This window comes from Nomascus leucogenys, chromosome 3 (assembly GCF_006542625.1).
Source record: "Nomascus leucogenys isolate Asia chromosome 3, Asia_NLE_v1, whole genome shotgun sequence".
In the NCBI taxonomy this organism is placed as follows: domain Eukaryota; kingdom Metazoa; phylum Chordata; class Mammalia; order Primates; family Hylobatidae; genus Nomascus; species Nomascus leucogenys.
The window spans coordinates 105,659,775-105,681,366 of NC_044383.1; the positions used below are offsets into that span (position 1 = coordinate 105,659,775).

A 21,592-nucleotide genomic window follows, 5' to 3' on the forward strand; every position below is an offset into this window, starting at 1 on the left:
GACAGGACCACAGAGGCAGTTAACACACAACAAGCTTTAATGAGTGGTGCTTTGTACAGGGTTGCATGGGAGGGCATCCAGAGGCTTAGGGTGAGGAGGTTGCCATGCAGCAGGGGAGGAGGGCAAAGGAACTCCCAAGGGAGAGGTGCATCAGAATGAGGGCTTAGGACTAAGTGATGTCACTTCGCAGCATGGTGGAGTATCTCTATTATCAGAGGACTTTGAAGGGCAGTAGCAGCTTGGTGTCTTAAAACCACAAAGCTCTATCTTATCAATGGCCAACAGATGCTAGGTAAGGTTTCACAGAATGTGTAAGGCAGGCTCTAAATAGCTAAAAATCTGCTTGCTCGGGCTATTTTTAAAATAATTAGATGTATTAAAAATTAGTTTGTTGTTGGCGGGCTCTTGAATTAACGGGTCTCAGCCTGCAGTGAGGAAATAACCTAGAGACCGACAGACAGAGGCTGTCTTTGGCTCACTTATGTAACAGTCCGCTGTTTGTCATGAAAGGGAAGAAGCTCTGTGGTCCAGTGATACTCATGTCCCTGCTGTTCTTGGGGACACAAGGGGCTGTGTCTGGTTCAGGCAAGGTCTGAGGTGGAAGAGCAATCTAACTGATTGTTAAACCTGAAAGTGATGTGCCATTTCTCTTAAAACTACACTTAGGGTTGATGCTTTGAAAAACAGTGATTTTAAAAGCCTGACAGCAATTTCCATCAAACTTTGCTTAAAATTACTTGGCTGTCACATAAAAGTAACTTCTAGAACTTTCAGATAAAATATTTTTAGGGTCACTAAATGAACCTTATTTCTTTCAATCTTTGGTGGAATTGGAAAACAGAAGGGAGGGACATAGATAAAAAGCAACTTGGGGGAAATTAATTCACAATTTCTCCAAACCTTCACTTATCCATTGGAAGAGAATTTCTCCATGGATGAACAAAAGACGGCAATCTAACCACCCCTTCCTCTGCTTATCTAATGCTATCCCCACCACCTACATTTCCTTATGGGAATGAAGATCTGGAGGGCCAGAAGGACAACTGGGCAGCAAGAGACCTGATACTAAGGCCGGTCTATCACAGCCACATGGCAGAGCAGGTCACAGTGGGTAAGTCTGAGGCCAGCTGCCTCAGGGTCTGCCCTTCTACCCCTTAGTTCGCTCATCTTTCAAAAAGAATAACCCATTTTAACAAATGCACCACTGTGGGTTGAGGTGCTGAGATTGGGAGGTTGTGCCTGTGTGGGGACAGGGTGTATATGGGAACTCTCTATACTTTCTGCTCAAGTTTGCTATGAGCCTAAAACTGCTCAGAAAATACAGTTTATTAAAAAAATAAGTATTATCTCCCTTACAGCACAGTGAGGAGATCAGGTGTGACAGGGCACCTGACTAGAAGACACTCAATGAGCCTGGCTGACCTTTATCCACTCACACCATCTCCTCAGAGTCCTCCTAGGCTTCAGGAGGTTAAACAGAGATAACGGAGAACTTAGGAAGGAAGTTCTCCTTCCTTTGATGCTTTGACCTTTAGCTGAACTCAAGAGTGGGCAGAGCAATTCTGGGAAAGGAAAGAGGCCAATGTCACCAACAGGTGATACTGCAGAGCCTGATGTGACTCCGCCTTCACAAAGACTGCCTGCCTGGAGTTTACCACAATTACATCTGAAAGTATTTAGCACTCTTTCATGTAACAGGTATCAAGATGCCACCCAAGATAGTCTTAGGAATGATCTTTGTCTTCACATCATTTCTTAGTGAGTGAGGGCCACCTCCAGTCACCTTCTAGCTGTCATCACCCAGTACGTGAAAAAAAGCCCTCTAGCCGTGATAGTTTCCAATTTTACCCCATATCAAATTCAAACACTCATTCACATGCTTTGCTCTTTCAAATGCTGAAATAAATGTATCCCCTTCTCTCTTTCCCAAAGGCTGCCAAGGTGCTCTATTTTCAAGATTCTTTACCCCAATGTTACAATGACAATTACTACTTAGTAGCTACGGTTGCGAGGATGAGAATTATAAATGGGAATAAAGCAGTATTGACAGATTTAGGAAATGGAAATATTACACAGAACCTATGTACACTAAAAAAAAAAGAAGTTGCTTATCTGAAATTCAAATTTAACTGAAAGTGCTATATTTCATCTGGCAACCCTAGGACAAAGGGATAGGACACATTCAGTCCCTGGTTCTGAGTCCACTGTCTGCTCTCTGGTTTGTGCCCCTGTTCTGTGGTAGGCTCAAAAAAGGGCTCAGAACATTTGAAGGGCCAGACAGGAACAGAAGCACCAGGTCTAGGGCAACTAGGAGTGAATGGGAAATGTGACAAAACGAAGAGTCAAGCCCCTGACTAAAGCTATTAAAAAAAAAAAAAAATACTACGCTAAGGGTTAAAAAAAAAAAAATCTGTGAGCCACAGTTAGCCCACAGCCCAGCAGTTTGCACTGCAACCTCTACTTTATAGGCACGCGTCTAGAACTAACCACTCTGTTTTTAGGTCTGTGGGCATGTGGCTTCCCACCAGCCCTGGTTCCCATAGCTCTGCGAGGAGCTTCTATTCCACTTCTAGCACAGGCTGCCCTTCAGGGCCAGCTTCCTGGACTGCTCTGGTAGCAACATATGTGCTATCTCTTTGCCACAAATTAGCAAACGTCTTTGAGATCTGAGGTGTATAAAGCATTATGTGTAAGCTTCTCAACAATTCTTTCACTGGATGAGTAGTAGTTGCACATTTTAGAAAGTATTATTTTGTTCTACAAATATCATGGGTTATCATCATGGGTTATGGAGGCCGAGGCTGTAAAGGAGGAAGTGAATTAACTTTGTCAAACAGCTACCACACTGCACTATGAGGGGAATTTGATATAATTTAACACATCCAATCCTTACAACACCCTCTCTGGGGTATTATTATCCCTGTTTTACATATGAAGCTGAGGCGCAAGGTAGCATAGAGAAGAGCAAGGCTGGAAACTCTCTCACTCTGATTTTCTCCACTATACACTGAACAGAGCCCTCACTTTTTTGCTGCTTGCAAACCTCAGACAGTCATCTGAGGCCTCTGAGCCCTCCTGCTCCTCCATGCACAGAAGGCAGCTCTATCTGGGGTCTGAGAAGCTGTGGCCAGGCCTGGCACCAAAATGACACACGCCGAATCAGGCTTGGGAGCTGGCTCAACTGAAGACACTCACAGCACCACCTTTCCTTGCCTGCCCTACATCCTTCAATTCTCACAGCCTTCCTCCTCCTCCACTTCGGCTCTCAGCTCCAGCTCTGTACCTAACTTTTCTCCTCCTGCCCTGTATGCTACCTGGGCAGACAAGATGGTGTTGCCCTATCTGACCTGGCCTGTCTACTAGATTTATGGAGAACCATGAATTCCTCTCCTCATGCCAAGCTGCTGTCTACAGCTCTGATATTTTCTGAAGTTTACTACCACCACGGGAGCTAATGTGGACCGGCTTCTCTTTCCTCTTTCTATATTACTCGACTTCTTTCTTGTTGCTATGTGTGCAATTCGTTTGTTGCCAGGTACTCGAGGTTGCCTCTTATCTACTGAGTGGAGAATATATATATGGATGGGGATTTTCTTCAGACTGAGGTGTCCTGAATTCTCCTACAGCCAATTTTAATGTACTTCTAAGTTGGCAGGAGATATATAAAGAAACAGTAATTATTTAATGCTATTGCATGAATTCTAATGTGCCACTGAGCATTAATTCCCCAGTGAAATGAAAGCGTGGTTAGCAACAGCAATTTCTTTAGAAAAAGAGTCAGAATGCCTGATAAAGCCAGTTTTAAAAATCAGAATTCTAGTAATCACTACTTGTAAAGGACAGATTGTTCTGCTTCTAAGAAGTATCTCGTTCTCCTAAGGAAAAGCCAGTGTTTCTAGTTCTAGCTCAAAAAACAGGGATCATATGCATTTAATGGTTCTTTTTTATGGCCAAATTTTGACATTATTTTATAAAAACTCTTGTGCTGTTACCAAATGGCAGAGGGTACAGGGGAAAAGAAAAAGAATAAAGAAATAATTGACCAAAATATAAGTCCATTTCTCTAAAACATTCTAAGGGATAATAATTTAGCAACTCAAAAGTTAGAGGTCAGAAAAGGGCTTATTCATAGGTGAATATCCAGTCCATTCCTTTTTGGGAGGAAGCACTATTGCTGAGAACACTTTCCTTACATAGAATAGTTTGGCATCAGCTTAGGGTCTACCATTTGTAGTTATTTTCCTCATCAAAAATATCTGTCTTGTGGTTAATGACTAAAGTCTCCAGGCAGAAGCTGTCACTGAGTTCAGAAGTTGTCACTTTGTGTTTAAAAGTTTAACCTCAGCGTTTTCGGCCTGTTTATTCGGCAGATTTTTAATTAACACGGAAACTTTGAATTCATTAGATTAGCCTTGCTAAGACCTCTGAGGTCAATGTGACGCCAGCAAGTGACCCCTTGCAGGCCTGTGGTGACAGGTGATCTTCCTCACTTGGTCCCCAGGCCAAGATCTTACAGGGCTTTCCCAACATGGGAAGCATCAGCAACTACAGAACTTTAGTGATCAAGAGAAAAAGGTATTCATTTTTTGAGGTGTTTTTTTTTTTTTTTTTTTTTTTTTTTTTTTTGAGATGGAGTTTTGCTCGTTGCCCAGGCTGGAATGCAGTGGCGCAATCTTGGCTCACTGCAATCTCCGCCTCCCGGGTTCAAGCAATTCTCCTGCCTCAGCCTCCTGAGTAGCTGGAATTACAGGTGCCTGGCTAGTTTTTGTATTTTTTAGTAGAGACGGGGTTTCGCCATGTTAGCCAGGCTGGTCTCAAACTCCTGAGCTCAGGTGATCTGCCCGTCTTGGCCTCCCAAAGTTCTGGGATTACAGGAGTGAGCCACCATGCCCAGTCAAAAAAGGTATTCTTCGCTGGGATATCACAGATGCTCCCTTAATATCCTAAGGAGAGCTAAAAAAGTATTCCATAGAAAACAAATACTATTTTCATGTAATGTCTAATCTCAAAAGGTTTTTTTTAATACTTGTAATAAAAAGGTAAGCCCAAACATTCTAACTCATACATATATCATTCTACAACTTCAAATTTTCACTACATTTTAATTTTTGCAGTAGTGACAAAATGATTTTTAAAATTGAAATGTGCTATCTTTAGAAGATTTGTTTATAGATTTGTCAACCTTATAAAGACTAAACTTTTTCTTTTAGATTTTTTTAAACTTTACAAATACTATGAGGTTATCACTAGTATTACTAGTAGTTAATAAAGTTACTAATTATTTAGTGATCGATTAAAATGAATTAGCTTGAATTTCATTAAAATGAGCAAAGTCAGATATAGTTACCTTTTTAAATTATATTCTTTTATTCTTTTTTTTTTTTTTTTTGAAACAAGCTATCCCTAGAGTCAAGCCCCATTCTTCAGTTATCAAGAGGAGAATTGCAGGGCACAAGTATTTCCCTTTTTTCCTTTCTTTTGCGTGTGTATGTTTTCTAAAACAGACATTTTTTAAACAGAAGTTTTAGATGCACAGCAAAACTGAGTGGAAAGTACAAAGTTCCTATATATCCTCTGTACCCCAAAGGCACAACCTCCTCACTATCAACATTATGCACCAGAATCGTACGCTTATTACAACTGATGGACCTACGCTGACACATCATTATTACCCAAAGTCCATGATTTACATTAAGGCTCACTCTTAGTGTTGTATATTTCAATGGTTTTGACAATGTATAATGGCATGTATTTACTGCCATAGTATCATACAGAGTATTTTCACTGCCATGAAAATCCTCTATGTTGTGCCTATTCATCCCTAACTCTCTCCAATCCCCAGTAATTTACTGTCTGCAGTTTTGTTTCATTCAAAATATCATATAATTGGAATCATAAAATATGTAGCCTTTTATATTGTAGCCATGTTACTTCTTTCACGTAGCAACATGCATTTAAGGTACCTCCATGCCCTTTTATTGCTTGATGGCTCATTTCTTTTTAGTGTTGAATAATATTTCTTTTTAGTGCTGAATAATATTCCATTGTCTGGATATACTGCAGTTTAATTATCCATTTACCTATTGAGGAACATCTTGGTTGCTTCCAAGTTTTGGCAATTATGAATAAAGCTGTTAAAGAAGAGAGCTGCACAGTATAAGCATTTCCTTTTCAAATTAAGGCCAAAAATCACTATTTTCTTAATTAAAGGATTATGAATTGTAATTCTGTAAGTTATTATTACTTGAAGGTAGAATTCATAAAAAATACATTGGCCATAAAATGTCACATATTATAGGAAAATTTGTTTTTCCTAAAAAAAAAAAAAAACCTTCTGAAGTAACTGTCCTTAAAATTGTCCATTATTAAGTGGAATATCTGTTGTCATCTAGAATCCATGATCTTGTAAGATTCTGAAAGTAATCCTTTCATACTGCTGATAACAGTTTTACAAATTATTATCTGGGCATAACAATAATAAAAATGTATAAAAGGACTTTACTTATGAAATGTAATACTACCAGAAATGCTGGTTCCTAAGGATAATCTTGAAGTAGCAACTAGTGATTCTACAAGACTTAAAATCCATAATTGGTGGGTCCCAAAAACCTATTTTCTTATCATCATCCTTGTCACAGAAATAGCATTTATTGAACACTTACACATCAGGAAGTATGTAAAGTATTTCTCCGCTCATCCCTTACAACAACTCTGCAAGGAAGGTAGTCTCCCCAGAGACCGTCCCATTGCACAGATGAAGAAATCAAGAGGTTAATTTTCCCAACGTCAGATCTTGGTGGTGGAGGTTGGCTATGAACTCAGATTGAGTCTGAAGCCTAATGTATATTACCTTGTACACTGTCCTGAGCCAAATGTGTGACCCATGCCATCTGGGGGAAACTTGGCTTCCAAATAAAGTGTTACTCATATGCTGCTGATATACATCTTTGTATGTTTCTGTTACCTATCTCATTATTCTGGAAAAATTTACATTATGTTTAAGAGTGAGGCTTTCAGAAACATGACATGCAAAACCAACTTCCAATCTTTCTTTTTTTGAAAACCTTGCAGATGCAGGGAAAGCATTAAACATACTGCTATATTAAAAAAGTGAAAATATGAGTATCTCTCACTTCTGGTACCCTGTAGGGAAAAAGTTACCTGACATATACTAAAACAGAACTTTGCTTTACATACATTTTAATAGCTAAAAGTTCCTTCCTTTGAAAGGTATCTGTTCACCTCTACTTGGGCATCCTATATGGGTTCTTTCATCACCATGAGTCTTCGTTTCATTGCGGATTGTATTTCATTACCGAAAGAACACCCTAATAATTTCATTTTGTGTTACTGAAAAGAGACATATTGCTCAATATACTAGCTTGAATGTCAATAATACTCTAAACATTGCCCCTAAATGGCAATATCAGATTTCTTATTAAACACATCCAGAAAAAAGGTACTGAGATATGGATTATTTTTCAAAGCTCTCTTCTATGGTTTAATCTAGACTTCTGCATTACTAAGATTATCACTAAAAATGGCAAATAATTATTTTAGACTATATGTGATACAGTACCATCTTTAAGGCAAGCACTAACATCTAATATGCCTGTATCATTACCACCCTAAAATCGTATTTTCTATGGACTGAAGATCATCTGAGGTATTTTGTAAGTGATGGCAAATACTTCCTGGGCCTGCAAATGCATTACTCTAACCCTTCTGGTAGGGTTTTAAATCTGATAGAGCCTGATTTTTTTTCTTCAAAATGATAATAATAATAATAATAATCATCATCATCATCATCATTATTCATTCTATTGTTGATGGATGGCAAGCGGCCATCAAAAATATATGCCAGATTCGGCAACCTGTTAAAATAGACTGCATTACTTAATATGAGCTATGAATGCAATGACTTCCAATTTTCTTCAGCTATTTTATGGCTTAAAAATCGGGCAAAGACCTCCATAAATTTAAGAAGTAAAAGAAATGTCAAGTTTGTCAGCAGAGGTGAAATTGTTTTATTATTCCAAAAGACTACACAAAGCTGCAAAACAATAATAAAAATATGAATATCTATTAGACCTACTGCAGATAATATAGATATATTTACCCCACAACCAAACCTCTTTTTCCTTTGCTTCTTGCTGAAACTGAAAACTGTAAAAGCCTAATGTTCTTTCTCAGCCTCTTCACAGCTAGAAGTGGCTATTGGTCAAAGTTCCAGCCAATGGGACATTTGTCAAGGTCAATGGATATCTTTGCTTTCCCTCTTCGTTCTGCCTTGAACAAAGGTGTGGCACATGCAGATATGCTGTCGCAGTGGTTATTCTGCTGTCATGAATGAATTAAAAGTCAGGAGAACTGCAGTGTTATCTCCTTCTTTTTTTTTTTTTTAAGAGACGGAGTCTCGCTGTGTCCCCCAGGGTGGAGTGCAGTGGCGCAATCTTGGCTCAGTGCAACCTCTGCCTCCTGGGTTCAAGCGATTCTCCTGCTTCAGCCTCCCAAGTGGCTGGGACTACAGGTGCTCACCACCACGCCTGGCCAATTTTTTGTATTTTTAGTAGAGACGAGGTTTCACTATGTCGGCCAGGCTGGTCTCAGACTCTTTACCTCGTGATCTGCCTGCCTCGGCCTCCCAAAGTGCTGGGATTACAGGCATGAGCCACCACACCCAGCCAGTATCTTCTCTTAAGGAGGGGTCAGCCAGTTGTGTTTAAAGTTCAAACTAAAGTTTGAACTACCACCAATCACTAAGCATTTAGCATTTAAGTAGTTACACTTCGGTTGTTTTTTTAAAACTAGAGTGATCAGCTCAAAACTGGGCTATGTACTATTGCTCCAATTTGAGAAAACAGAAGTTTTTCTCTGCAGTATTTTTCATATTATTTGGTAGGTGAAACTACTCTAAAGGTTTGACAGTGACAACTGTGTAATAATAAATAGTATGATTTACCAAAAAAATTAAAGTAGCCAAGTCCTCTAAGTTTTAAAGACTAATGTGGGCTTGGGGGAAGGCACAAATGGTTAAAAACAAAAAAAAATAGGTATGTGGTCAGGGTTCCAGGATTCGCTCAGAAAATAGCAACACCATGGAATAATCTGAGGAGTTTTTCTCCACTTTCTTTGAAAAAAGTAAAATATTTGACCAAAATCAAATAAATTATTCAAGTAAATATTGTTATCAAAGAAGGCTATATTTCTTGGTATAAACCTCAAATATTAAGGCATCTTCAAAAATACAATTTATCCATAGTGCTAGTAAAAACTGAATTATCCCAATAATTACATACCACTCTGTTAATAACATTAAACAGCTTTAGCTTTGTGAAAAGGGGCTCTTGTTAAAAAACATTTTATAATAGTATTTGTATTAAATACTATGCTTCTAGTCAGTAAAACTGATAATACTATTTGAAATGTTTAATTTTTACCTTATTTTACAGGGTATCATAGCTGAATTACAATTTCTCTTTCTCAAATGTAAAATTTCTGACTCTCAAATATGTATACGTGAAAGAATACAACTTTCTCCCCAAAGTTTTACTGTAACTACATGAAATCTTATTTAAAATAGGTCAGTATACTTGTGATCTTCTACTATCGATTTCCATATAAACTGACTCTCTCACACTGTTTTCTTTTCAATGTTTGAACAATATCAGAATTCCATATCCTTCATTTCTGGAAACAAGACTGTTGTTCCAAACAGAGAAGTATGACCTTCTACCGTTGACAGAAAATACCTTCCCAGTACTGAATAGAAAATGCTGTCCTTGGCTTAGGACTCTCTAACTTGATTTAAAATATCCTTGTTTAAAATGCTCCTCCAAACAAGGATATTTTACCTTCTACAGGATGCTATGTCAGGATTGATGAAGGATCTATCCCTCTCGCCTGCTTCCTTGGTCCTGTCTCAGAAGGGCACCTTTCCAACAACTAACTACTCACCTCTGAATTTTACTGACAAAGAACCAAGGTCCTGAAATCTAGTGGATTGACTACATGGCCTGCAATTTTTTTTTTTTTTTTTTTTTTTTTGAGACAGGGTCTTGCTCTGTCTCCCAGGCTGGAGTACAGTGGCACGATCTCGGTTTACCACAGCCTCAACCTCCTGGGCTCAAGTGATTCTCCTGCCTCAGCCTCCCAAGTAGGTGGGAACTACAGGCACATACCACCATGCCTCGCTAATTTTTAGTATTTTTAGTAGAGACGGGATTTTGCCATGTTGGCCAGGCTGGTCTTGAACTCCTAACCTCAAGGGATCCACCCACCTCAGCATGAGCCACCGCCCCGGCCCTGCAAATGTTTACTTTGAGCAATGGTAAAAATGTTCCAGGGGCCGCAGCTCTCCATAACAGTGGCCCACTCCTGTAGAACTCATAGAGAAGGAAGCAGATCACAGCTTTCTGAGCCAGGCAGAGAGCAAATTCCCCAAGAGATTCAGTTGGGCAACAGGGTGGAACCTGTCCTAGTACTGGACTCTCCAGACCAAATGCCATTCCCATGTTCCTTTGTGCTAGGCAGAACCATTCATTCCTTCCACAATCATCTTGAGCACCTACAGCTACATGGCCTATACTGCATTCAATTCCTGTCCACAAGGAGCTCACTGGTGTACAGCTGTATGTCTGTGATGATCTTATCCACATTACTAAGTGTTGTCATTCTGGTTCCATTTCTGCTTTTTTTCTTCTCCCAGGCTTGACCCTCTCAGTACTGGGCCCTGCTCAGCTTAGACCAATTACTACTATGATATGCCTTGCCAGTATTCTTTGGAATCCAGTCTCAGATCTCCGTTCTATTTGCAGAACTAATGGTAACCATCTTTTGTAAATTGTCTTCCTAGTATGAGCTCTAGTCTTTGGGACCCTCTAGTCACTGGTCCAGAGTACCACAATAAAATGCCACTATGTACACCAAAACGTGGCAAGAAACATGGTCCTGTGTGTGGTATTTGCTAATACTCAGCCAGTCCTGTTTATAGAAATTCTATAACATACATACACACTGATTCACTATAATCCAAGTCTCTCTTCCCCAGTGTTTAATCCAAGTCTCTCTTCCCCAGATCAACTAATTATTGATGAAGACACTTAAGTATTTCCCCATATTTCACTGATAAAGCTGTTGAGTTTTTTCCAAAAATGTCTTCAGTATAAGGCTCTGAATTAGGAAGTAGCAAACCAAGGTTTGGGTAACAATCATTTCAAAGTAGAAGGAAGGCTTTAACTAGTTTTCAACTGCTACATAGCTGGGTCTTTGATGTGGTGCTCAGCACGTAACTGAGCCCACAGCAAGGTGGTGGCTGACAGAAGAGGTTCTCTGTTCTGACACCCTGACATCACAGCACACTGGCTGGACTTTGCCCAAACCCTTGAAAGGTGTCAATTATATTTAAGGCTGATCTCTCTTCATCACAAAGTCTGTGAAGAAGTACTTATCACTGTTATACCACTTTAGAGAGTGTCAGAAAAACAAACTAGTCAAATTGAACAAAAGATTGCATTATAAAATGTGGTTCTGCTGTAAGCTGCTTTTCCCAGGTTCTAGCCCTAATTTAAAAATATAGCAGATATGATCTGAATCAAAAAGGTTTTGTTTCTTCCTTTTAAATAAGGAGTCAGGGTGTTTCCCTTTATGCCTGTAGATTCAAAGTTGTAATACAATGATCCAAAAATGATGGAGTGGTTATCATCCTCGCTGCAATTAACACCTTCCTTTTGCCATATTGATGTAAGCCACAAATTTGTTAAATACCACGAGACAAATGTATTTCTAATATGATCATAATCTTATATATATTTTTTTACCAATACTTAGCAAATGTATCATGTAATCAATTATCAAGTATTTTTAGCACTTAGTTGATGCCCAGCATATCAGTGTTCTGCTTAATCTTAATGATGAACAACTGCAGGTTATTTTTGTTTGTGTCTTGTGATTCTCAGTTTCTCCATGTAGGTTAACAGAGTGGAAGGTATGGGAATGTGCCCAGGTTCTTTCCTACATGATCCAGGATGTCAGTCTCATCAGCTTGTGCACCCTGTGGTCATGCAAGTGTTGATGATGAAGTGACCTATCATCAAAAGGACAAATTCTGTAACCACGAGAACGAACAGAGTCTCAGACAGTCCCACAGAATCTTGTATGGACAAATCAAATAGCTAAAATTGACAGGAGAAGTGGTGGAGAAAAAAGTAGTTGAAGAATACCCTAAATTCTAAATTATTCAATATACCTACGGGATGAGAGGGAGTGAAGAGAGCAAACACGTAAGCCTTATATAATATTCAGAAATAAAAATAACAGTGGCAAAAACATTTGGGGCCTTGCACAATTTACCACTACTACAACATAGCTAAATTCCACATAAGCAACTGTAATGCATAGTTATCTTAATTAACTCTCACTGTATTTCAACATACACAGTAACAGCAAGTTTCCAAATCCAAGTACAGTTGACCCTTGAACAACATGGGTTTGAACTGTGGGAGTCTGCTTATACTTGGATTTTCTTCCACCTCTGCCTGAGACAGCATGAACACCTCTCCTCTTTCTCCTCCTCAGCCTACTCAACGTGAAGACAAGGAATGAAGACCTTTATGATGACTCACTTCCACCTGAATAAAAATATTTTCTCACGATTTTTTAAATAACATTTTCTTTTCTATAGCTTACTTTGTCTTAGTACTACAGTATATCACACATATAACATACAAAATACGTGTTAACTGTTTATGTTTAGTCAGTAAGGCTTCCGGTCAGCAGTAGGCTATTGGTAGTTAAGTTTGGGGGGGAATCGAAAGTTATACGAAGGTTTTCAACTGTGTGAGGGGTTGGTGCCCCAATCCCTGCATTGTTCAAGGGTCACCTGTAATTTCATCCCTTATAATCTCCAGAAAAACTTTACTGGAAAATTAGAAAATGAGAACTCCCATTCAATGATTCACAGGATCAGAGTATTTCTTACCCTTAATTATATATTCTAGAAGTTAAGCACACTCTTTTCCTGTGATATCTGTTTTTATAATCACCAGAACAATTATTTTCTACTTTTCACTTTATTGTAGAACTCAGAGCCCTATGGCTCTCAGTCATGAATTTCCTCACTGTTAAAAGTCACTCATGATACATGAATATTTTATTTGAAAATGAAGTTGTTACTAAAAACATAAAAGGCCACTGGTTTAAACAGGGGCTTTTAATCTTGACACTACTGAAATTCGGACTGGATAAGCCTGTGTTTGGGGGTTGGGGAGGGCAGCCCTGTGCATTTTTGGACGTAGAGTGGTATCCCCGGCCTGTACACACTAGATGTCTGTATCTCACCCCGACAGATGTGACAACCCTTATCTCCAGACACTGGCAAATGTACCCTGGGAAGCAAAACAGCCTTAGTTGAGAGCCAATGGTTAAAGCATATTGTTCAATTAAAATAATAATCCTAAGACTCACACAGCACTATGTAGTAGTTACAATTCCAGACACTTTACATATATCCACACATTTAATTTAATCCTCAATAATAACTCCACAAAGTTGGGCCTATATTTACCTTAACAGATGACAAAACTGAGGTACAGGGAGGTTAAGCAACTTGCCCAAGGTCACTGGACACATAAAAGAGAGGGAAATCAAAATCAGGGAGTCTGGCTCTAGAGTTTTTGCTCCTAACTTTTACACTATACCTGCTAAGATGCAGGGTGAATAAACAAAAATTAGAATTATTTTTCATTCAAGATTTTCAGTAGTCTGGCCAGACATGGTGGCTCGCACCTATTATCCCAGCGCTTTGGGAGGCCGAAGTGGGTGGATCACTTGAGGTCAGAAGTTTGAGACCAACCTGGCTAACATGGTGAAGCCCCGTCTCTAGTAAAAATACAAAAAATTAGCCAGGTGTGGTGGCATGCACCTGTAATCCCAGCTACTCAGGAAGATCGCTTGAACCCAGGAGGCGGAGGTTACAGTGAGTTGAGATTACACCACTGCACCCCAACTTGGGTGACAGAGCAACACTCCGTCTCTGGGGGCAGAGGGGTGTGGATTTTCAGTAGTCTTACAACATTGGGTACTTTAAATACCCCTGAGCCCAGAATACGAACAATAATGGTACTGAAATAAGACAGTTTGTCAAAGGCTTCAACAAAAGTCCTAAGGAAAAAAAGGAATATTCTTCCTATTGATCAATATTCCTTACATGTGGATACAGTATGTTTGCTTGCCTTCTCTCTTTATTTGCATATACTAAAAGTTGCTATACAAAGGAACTACTGTATGACTATCAACCTAGCTTCTTTTGATTTGCATTCCTCCTCCTAGCAACCTGAGGCACAAAGTATCTCTTGGGTAACAGTTTATGTTTGTTGAACATAAATCACAGCAACAGACCTGTTGTTAGGTCTAGGGTCAGGTTCCAGCCCATGCTGAGGTCCGAGGGGAGTGGGTGGATGAATGGTAGATAGCTGAAAGAACACTAGGGGGGCAGTAGATAGGGGAAATATAGCTTTATTCAGCATCTCTTACACTGTCTGCTTTGTCTCGGCTGCTTGAGCCGGCTGCTCCCACGTACACCTGTGTGGCCGGCTTTCCCTGCCTTCAGGGTCAGCAGCTTAACTCTTTCTCTCTCTGGACATAACCAGGCCGAGCTGTGTCCTGGCTCCTCACTGTCCGTCTGCAAAGACGGAAAAGATGGACAGCTCTAGCTCTTTTTCTGGGCATGAGCGCCAGTATAGCGTCAGCAGGACAGTTATACCTTTTACAGACAATAGTGGTCCAGAACCAAGTACAAACTTATACAAACAGGTTATAACAAGTGGAGTATGCACCTGTGCACTAAACTCACTGAGTCATGCAGGCTCGGATGTCTGCCTTGGCCTACTCTTGACCAAAGTGCATCCATGTATATTATACCTCTATTAGTCTGTTTTCATACTGCTATAAACAACTGCTGGAGACTAGGTAATCTATAAAGGAAAGAGGGCTCATTGATTCACAGTTCAGCATGGCTGGGGAGGCCGCAGGAAACTTACAATCATGGTGGAAGGTGAAGGGGAAGCAAGGCAGGGAAGAGCCCCTTATAAAACCATCAGATCTTGCCAGAACTGACTATCACGAGAACAGCATGGGGGAAACTGCCCCCATGATTCAATTACCTCCACCTGCCCTCTCCCTTGACACGTGGGGATTGTGGGGATTATGGGGATTACAATTCAAATGAGATTTAGGTGAGGACACAAAGCCTAACCATATCAAGACCACATGATTTACCACTGACTGTTGAGTAGCTCTACGTATGCAAGTGACTGTGCTTGACTTCACACACTGTACACATACATAGTACCAAAAGTGGTAAGCAGAATGAGTGACCACCCCACCCCAAATATTTCCATGCTGTAATCCCCAGACCTGTGCATATGTTATTTCACATAGGGAGTTGGCAGGTATGATGAAAGTTACTTAAGAACAATTAAGTTGCCCTTAAAATAAAGATCAACCTGGATTACCCAGGTGGGCCCAATCTAATAAGTGAGCCCTTAAATGCAAAGAACATTCTTCAGCTGGGGGCAGAACAGACACGGCAGAACAGAAAGCCAGAGATTCAGTTGAACAGGACTCCATGTGATGTTGCTGGTTTGAAAAAGGAGTGTTCAATTCTTGCTTTGTCAACATGTATGAACACTGGAACAACACAGAGAGGATTAGCACGGCCCCTCCGCAAGGATCATGTGCAAATTTATGAAGCATTCCGTGTTTTTTTTTTTTTTTTGAGACAGGGTCTCGCTCTGTCGCCCAGGCTGGAGTGCAGTGGCTCAGTTTTGGCTCACTGCAATCTCCACCTCCTGGGTTCAGGCGATTCTCCTGCCTCAACCTCCCAAGGAGCTGGGATTACAGGTGTGCACCACTATGTCTGGCTGATTTTTGTATTTTTAATAGAGACGGGGTTTTGCCATGTTCGTCAGGCTACATTCCATATTTTTAAGATGGTAGTACAATATGGTGACTATAGCTAAGAACACTGTATTGTACACTTGAAAACTGCTAAGAAAGTACATTTTAAGTGCTCCCACCAAAAGAAATGGTAAGTATGTAAGGTAACAGATATGGTGAACAGCTGAATTTAGCCATTCCACAATGGATACATATTTTGAAATGTGTACACCATAAATATATACAATTTTTGTCTAAATGAATGAATGAAAAGAAAATGGAGGGATCAAAGTGACAAAGAATGCAGGTGTCCTTCAGAAACTGAGAGTCGACTGACAGCAAGGAAATGGGGACCTTAGTTCTACAGTTGGCAAGGAGCCGAATTTTGCAAACAACCTGAAAGAGCTTGTAAAACAGATTCTCCCCCGGAGCCAGACAAGAGCCTGGGCCAGCTGACAGCTCATTTTTGGCCTTATGAGACTCAGTGCAGAGAAACCAAACAAGCCCACTCTGACTCTGACCTAGAACTGTAAGATAATAATTTGTATTGTTTTAAGTCACTCTTTGATAATTGGTCACAGCAATGAAAGAAAACACACCACACAACATGCCCAAGGAAGAACAGTAAGTCACCCACTGCCATACCATGAATTACCAAGCGGCAGACAGGGATTTAGAAACCTGGTCTTCAAACCCCAAAACTATTTCCTTAAGTAATCAATATCTGCAAAGGTTTCCTAGCATGCAAATAGTTTTGCATCCATTCACTTGCTGGCTCCTCACATCCAGGAAAGGTAGGCATTATCATCACTCTCACAGATAAGAGATAAAGCTCAAATGCACTGTATAGATATCTTCACAGGGTTGGACTGTCAATAAGTGGCAAAGACACAAGCTCTTTCATCTCAGTGCCTTTGCGCGTGCTGCCTTTAACACTAAGAATGTAGTAAGTAGGTTAAAACAAAGTGAGTCATAAAAACAGAGAAAAATAATTTTCTGCTGTTCAGGGGATAAGAACAGGCAAGAATTTATGGAATGAATAAGATTTAAATTGGGTCTTGATAGACAGGTAGGATTTCAAAACATAAGACCTGATTATTTTGTAAATTTGGAATCAAATTCTTGATTTGATGTGTGCAGGTGTGCGTTTTAACTGGTCACCATTTAAGTGTTTAGACTTCATCACATAATGAAGCAGCAATATGAGAGGCTGTGAAATGGTTACTATCTCAGGGAAAGTAAGTTTGATTCATGAACTGATATTTTGCAGGAATGTTTGTATGACAGTTAATGGAACAACATAAAATGCTAAAGGTGGGGACCTGTCATTTCAATAAGGTAAAACCTTCCATAATGAATATATAGCAGAACCTGGACAACTTGCCTCTGACAAGTAGGCCCACAACAGAGAAATCTCCAATAAGATAAATACAGCAAAGCAGATGTCTGGATGCAGCAGAGATGCCAGAAAACCTCTGTGCAGCCAGGCAATCCTCTTCTTTCTGTCACTTAGGAGGCTCTGTGCCATGCCTACATTTGCACTAAAAATCAATACTCCACCCCCTGGCCATAGATGATTAGACACTTAACTAAAGCTGGGTCAGATTCTCCATTCTGGGAATTTGGAATTGAGCCTCTGAGATGCTTATTATAAAGTCTATTAGTGTTTAAACTTACTGGCCATGTAAACTTGAGAACTGATTCATAAGACAGCCTGTCTGCAGAGGAAAGAATAAAGCAGGTATGACTGAAGACAAAAGACTAGGTAGCCCAGAGTAAGAAATGAGGAATAGCGGTCTTGGTTCCCGGTACCTTCACATTTGTAATTCCAGGCTCTGTGAGGTCTTCACCTAAATCCATGAGAGATCCGTTTTTATAATAAATATCCCCACCGACTCCAAATTGAGTGGATTTACATTCTTACTAACAAATGATCTCTTGTATCAGATTCTCAAAAAAGCACTTGGGAACATGTGTCTTCCTTGATAGGTCAATCTACTTGTTTGCCTTGTCCAAATATGGCAGAGTGGTTGAATCCCGCTAAGGAAAAATCAAACTAGTGAGCAGAGGGGGCCAGCTGCCGGCTCCGACTGTGTGCTCAGCAGTGCCCAGCAAGTATTCTGTTTCTTTACTCAGCCTTCTCATTGCCCCTTGTCATCCTGCAGCTACCACCCCACCTCTCTGGCCTTGTTCACAGTGACCTTCTTGAAAGAATTGTCTGTGCCCTTCCTTAGCTCCACTGCAATACAGCTGCTACCCTGAATACTGCACTGAATCAGCCCCAGTAAGGGTCATCTTCTACCTGCTTCTTACCAAATCCATAGAACACTTCTTAGTCCTTATCTTGACTCTCAGCAGCATTTGACACTGCTGAGACTCACTCCTTCAAATACTGAATATCTAAAAACGCTCCAGAGTGCCACACTCTGCCAGTTTTCTTCCTGCATCTCTCTGATTGCTCCTCCTCTGTCACTGCCTACTCTGCACATCCTGTAAATGTTGATGTTCCTTAGGCTTCTAGGCCCTTGACTCTTTTTACAGGACACATTATCCCTAACGGATCTTATTTATTTCCATAGTTTGATGGCCTCAAGATTGGCATCTCTAGCCTAGACCTCTCTTTGCAGTGCTTGTTGTATACATGCAACTGCTCACAAGAGACCTCCACTTGGACATCTTTCTCTTCTAATGCCACATACCCTAAACCACATCCATTACCCCTCTCTACTCCTCTCTTTCTCCTGACGATTCCAACCATCAAAAAACCCGTGACCCAATCAGGAACCCAAGAACCTCTTTATCTCCATTTCCTCTCTCACTCTCCATTTTTAAGTGCCCACAAAGTTCTATAAATTCCGGTTTTAAGTATCTCAAGGATCTGTTCACTTTCTCTATCTTCACTACCCCTTTATGCATTTAGGCCATCCTCACCTCTCATCTGGATTACTGCCGAGCCTTCTAACACATGTCCTGGACTCCAGTCTTATCCAAAAATGCAGATTTGATATTATTTCTGCAACTTAAAACCCTCCCATGGTTCCTGATGATCACAGGATAAAGTCTAAACACCTGGTCAGATCCCTTCTCTGCTTCATTTCTGTGGCCCACTTTCTCTTCTCAGCACTACTACTCTGGCTCAGTCCTCTGGCTGCCCTGGGGACCTTCATACATTCCATTCCTATCCTGCGGCCCTCTTCATCTTGCCTGCAACTGGCTAATTCCCACTCATCCTCAGGTCTAATACTTTACTTCATTTAGAAAGTGTTCCTGAACCCCCCAATCTGCCAGAGTTATGTTCTACCCCAGGCTCCCATAGTACTTCTAGGCCCCTCCCAGGGTACTTGTCACAGGGCCTCCTTACTCTCTACCCCTTTGGGCTCCATGTGGGCAGTGGTGATAATGGTCTTGTTTACTGTCATCTCTCCAGTGCCTTGCACAGGGTGGTACTTCTAAATATTTGTAGGAGGGTTGTTGGAAATGATTCTTAATCTGATTTACTAAAGGAAAATAATATTAAAATTAAAAAAACTATTCGGGTTTGAATGATTACTGTATTGCCCCATTTGCAGAAAGTTATACTGTCCAGATCTCTTAGGATCAATTAAACAGAGTCTTTGTTGTCACTCCTATATAAAACTTGAGTGTCAAGTCAGTAACAATGTATTATTTTGACTCACAGAATTCTTTTTGGTGATATACCTCACTGTGAATTTAAAATTCAAACTGCATTTTTGTTAATGTGGTCGTATTTTATAGAATCTCTTGCTTAAAAATTAAATAATTGTGACATTATGTATCCTAAACTTTAGGAGTCACAGTTGCCCCAAGATGAGGGAGAAAAAAGGAAGCAAATTTAGATTTGTTTCTTCCAGTGACTATTGTTTTTCTCTTGATTTAAACAACTTTCCAGAACCCCCAATAACTTTCATTAATACTTAAGGCATTATTTTAGATAATTATATACACACACATAACCATGTACATATTAGGCATATATATATATATATATATATATATCATCAAGGGGATATAAACATACATGAACACATACTAGTAAACATAGTGGTTAAGTTGAGCACAATATTACTCTTGAGAGGCTTTTCCAAACAAACTGAGCATTGCAGAATTAAAGCATGTTGTCTGCCACAAGCTGGGGTGGAAATTGTGCCAGTCCTCACCTCACTTCCCTTTACTTCCTTCTTAGGCAGAGGAGTGACTGCAACAGGAGTCCTGATTCTTTATTCAAGGTGGGTAAGATCGGAGCCTGCCAAGGCCCCAGGTGATATGGGGAACCCAGCAGAGATGAGTGCACAAGAAGAGGGTGGGGGCAGGGACCAGACAGACCTGGGTTTCAACCTTGCAGGAGCTGCTCGACCCTGGGCAATTTGCTTGCCCCTTCCTGGCTTCAATTTCCTATGTATAAAATGAGGAGAATAATGTCAAATACCAGTATTCTGAGAAAAACCAAATACTTGTTGTTCTGAGAATTTAATGAGAATATGTACATAAAGTGGTGAGCATGGCATCTAACAGGAAGTGAACACTCAACAAATGGTATCCTGTAGTTACCGGCATACTTTTCACCATTCTAGAATTAAAACTGCAGATAAAGGAGACAAAATCTATGCCAAGATGAGATTTTAAAAATCTCATTATTGATTGCCTTAATTATATATAATAACACTAACTGATGGTGTAAAATCAATTAAGAAGCTACTCTCAGAACAGGAAGAATAACAAACACATTCTATTAGGAGAAAAAGTGAATATATGATGGAGTATAACTGAGAAGCTGCACTTTTTATTAAAAGTATAATTTTAACTGTTGCCTCTGTTTTAAACCTAGAGAAAAAGAGAAAATTATCAGACATTGTTATTGTTGCTGTTATTCATAAACCAAATATACTTGCAAATTAATAGCTGAGGTTTAAGAGTCAACTGGCCCGGCATGGTGGCTCACGCCTGTAATCCCAGCACTTTGGGAGGCCAAGGTGGGAGGATCACCTGAGGTCAGGAGTTGGAGACCAGCCTGGCCAACATGGTGAAACCTGGTCTCTACCAAAAATACAAAAATTAGCTGGGCGTGGTGGTGGGCACCTGTAATCCCACCTACTTGGGAGGCTGAAGCTGCAGTAAGCTGAGATCATGCCACTGCACTCCAGCCTGGGTGACAAGAGCAAAACTCTATCTCAAAAAAAAAAAAGCCAATTGAGGAATATAATTTTTATTTTAAATATGGAGGCAAAATTCTGTTTAAAAGAGAAATATCTAACTTGGGGACTTGGTATATACCAGTGAAAGACTCTGGGCTGCATAACACACAACAGACACTCTTATGGCTACTAATGTGTTGTGTGACCCCTGGGTTTGTGAAGACAGGGCACTCCAGAGTAAAGTAAAGGAGCAGAGATCTCATCCTGAGGTGGAGGAAGAACCCTCCCTCCCTGCCAGTTTGGTTTATTACCTTCAAATCAGCCCCTGAAAATGCTGTCTGCAAAAATTCCCCAGTGTTTTGGAAAACACTGGCAACACGGGTGATGCATGAGATTTCAAATCAATCAAAGGCATTACTTCCTAAGATAGCTTTCGAGCAATTCTATTGATAGCTAAAGGTCCACAGACACGCTAACTAATCATATAACTAGACAGCTTCCTC

The 21,592-nt window shown here is 40.2% G+C and overlaps 1 protein-coding gene and 1 non-coding gene across 2 annotated transcripts in view; one reads left to right on the top strand and one right to left on the bottom strand.

Annotated features, from left to right (window-relative positions):
- The window catches only part of MAN1A1 (mannosidase alpha class 1A member 1), a 182,686-nt gene that overhangs the window by 144,094 nt on the left and 17,000 nt on the right, over positions 1 to 21,592 (bottom strand). The gene's annotated exons all lie outside the window — the stretch shown is intronic.
- Positions 15,655 to 15,764, top strand: LOC115834528. The gene has a single exon (XR_004029475.1). It is a non-coding gene; the product is annotated as a U6 spliceosomal RNA (small nuclear RNA).